This window comes from Mustelus asterias, unplaced genomic scaffold (assembly GCF_964213995.1).
Source record: "Mustelus asterias unplaced genomic scaffold, sMusAst1.hap1.1 HAP1_SCAFFOLD_3581, whole genome shotgun sequence".
In the NCBI taxonomy this organism is placed as follows: domain Eukaryota; kingdom Metazoa; phylum Chordata; class Chondrichthyes; order Carcharhiniformes; family Triakidae; genus Mustelus; species Mustelus asterias.
In genome coordinates, this window is record NW_027593526.1 from 4,909 (window position 1) to 7,500 (window position 2,592).

Sequence of the window (2,592 nt, forward strand, 5' to 3'; positions counted from 1 at the left end):
ATTCCTGGCATATTCATGGACTTATCAGGAAGTCGAGTGGAGGAAATCCCCCTGCTTTTATCAACGGGGATGAAATGGAAATAGAAACTGGAACCAGGACCAGGCCCTTCGACGCTGCTCCCCCCATTCATTATGAATTCACGGCTGATCATCAAATTCAATATCTTGATCTCCCCCTTCCTCCCACCATATCCCTCGATCCCTTTCGCCCCAAGAGCTATCTCTCATTTCTTCTGGGAAATCACACAACGTTTTGGCCTCAACTACTTTCTGTGGGAGTGAATTCCACACATTCGCCACCCTCTGGGTGAAGAAATTTCTCCTCACCTCAGTCCTAAAAGGGTTTAACCCCCTTATCCTCAAACTATGACCCCCTAGTTCTGGACTCCCCCGTCATTGGAAATGATCGAGAGCTTCAGGTTTCCCGGTGTCCAGATCACCAACAACCTGTCCTGGTCCCCCCCCACGCCGACGCTATAGTTATGAAACCCCCACCAACGCCTCTACTTTCTCAGGAGGCTAAGGAAATTCGGCATGTCCGCTACGACTCTCACCAACCTTGACAGATGCCCCATAGAAAGCCGGATGTATCACAGCTTGGTCTGGGGCTCCTGCTCTGCCCAAGACCGCAAGGAACTATAAAGGGTTGTGAATGTAGCCCAGTCCCAATCACGCAAACCAGCCTCCCATCCACTGACTCCGTCTACACTTCCCGCTGCCTCGGGGGGGAAAAGCAGCCGGCAGAATCAAGGACCCCCCCCCCAACGCACCCCGGACATTCTCTCTTCCACCTTCTTCCGTCGGGGGAAAAAGATACAAAAGTCTGAGGCAAAGTACCAGTCGACTTCAGGGGTACATCGAGTGTGGGTTCCACTGAGTGTGTGTGTGTGTGAGTGTGTGTGTTCTCGATCGGTGCCTTTGGCCAGGCTTTACATCCGGTTCTGAAGGTGCAGAGACAAACAGGAAACGTGGGTTAATCAACCCCTGTTCATCATTTACAAAGAATCCCACAGCTCACCAGGGGGGCGGGGGAGGGACATTAAGCACATTGCCTTCTGCTGGCTCTTTCAGAGACCTATCCAATTATCTCCCCCCCCCCTCACTCTATCCAGTATCTATCCGATTCTCCCCCCTTTTTGAGGGTTCCTGTTGAATCTGCTTCCGCCGCCCGGTCAGGGAGCGCCTTCCAGATCACAACAACTCGCTGCCTTTCCAAAATAACATTCTCCCCCATCTAACCCCCACCACCTCCCTGCACCCCCCGCTTACTGACCCATCTGCACCTGGGGAAACAGTTTCTCTCTGAATCTCTGTGTCTCTCCCTCCCTCTGTGTCTCTCCCTCTCTCTGTCTCTCCCTCTCTCTGTCTCTCCCTCCCTCTGTGTCTCTCCCTCTCTCTGTGTCTCTCCCTCTCTCTGTGTCTCGCTCTCCCTCTGTCTCTCTCTCTCTGTGTCTCTCCCTCTCTCTGTGTCTCTCCCTCCCTCTGTCTCTCCCTCTCCCTGTCTCTCCTTCCCTCCGTCTCTCCCTCCCTCCGTCTCTCCCTCCCTCCGTCTCTCCCTCCCTCCGTCTCTCCCTCCCTCCGTCTCTCCCTCCCTCCGTCTCTCCCTCCCTCCGTCTCTCCCTCCCTCCGTCTCTCCCTCCCTCCGTCTCTCTCCCTCCCTCCGTCTCTCTCCCTCCCTCCGTCTCTCTCCCTCCCTCCGTCTCTCTCCCTCCCTCCGTCTCTCTCCCTCCCTCCGTCTCTCTCCCTCCCTCCGTGTCTCTCCCTCCCTCCGTGTCTCTCCCTCTCTCCGTGTCTCTCCCTCTCTCCGTGTCTCTCCCTCTCTCCGTGTCTCTCCCTCTCTCCGTGTCTCTCCCTCCCTCCGCGTCTCTCCCTCCCTCCGCGTCTCTCCCTCCCTCCGCGTCTCTCCCTCCCTCCGCGTCTCTCCCTCCCTCCGCGTCTCTCCCTCCCTCCGCGTCTCTCCCTCCCTCCGCGTCCCTCCCTCCCTCCGCGTCCCTCCCTCCCTCCGCGTCCCTCCCTCCCTCCGCGTCCCTCCCTCCCTCCGCGTCCCTCCCTCCCTCCGCGTCCCTCCCTCCCTCCGCGTCCCTCCCTCCCTCCGCGTCCCTCCCTCCCTCCGCGTCCCTCCCTCCCTCCGCGTCTCTCCCTCCCTCCGCGTCTCTCCCTCCCTCCGCGTCTCTCCCTCCCTCCGCGTCTCTCCCTCCCTCCGCGTCTCTCCCTCCCTCCGCGTCTCTCCCTCCCTCCGCGTCTCTCCCTCCCTCCGCGTCTCTCCCTCCCTCCGCGTCTCTCCCTCCCTCCGCGTCTCTCCCTCCCTCCGCGTCTCTCCCTCCCTCCGCGTCTCTCCCTCCCTCCGCGTCTCTCCCTCCCTCCGCGTCTCTCCCTCCCTCCGCGTCTCTCCCTCCCTCCGCGTCTCTCCCTCCCTCCGCGTCTCTCCCTCCCTCCGCGTCTCTCCCTCCCTCCGCGTCTCTCCCTCCCTCCGCGTCTCTCCCTCCCTCCGCGTCTCTCCCTCCCTCCGCGTCTCTCCCTCCCTCCGCGTCTCTCCCTCCCTCCGCGTCTCTCCCTCCCTCTGCGTCTCTCCCTCCCTCTGCGTCTCTCCCT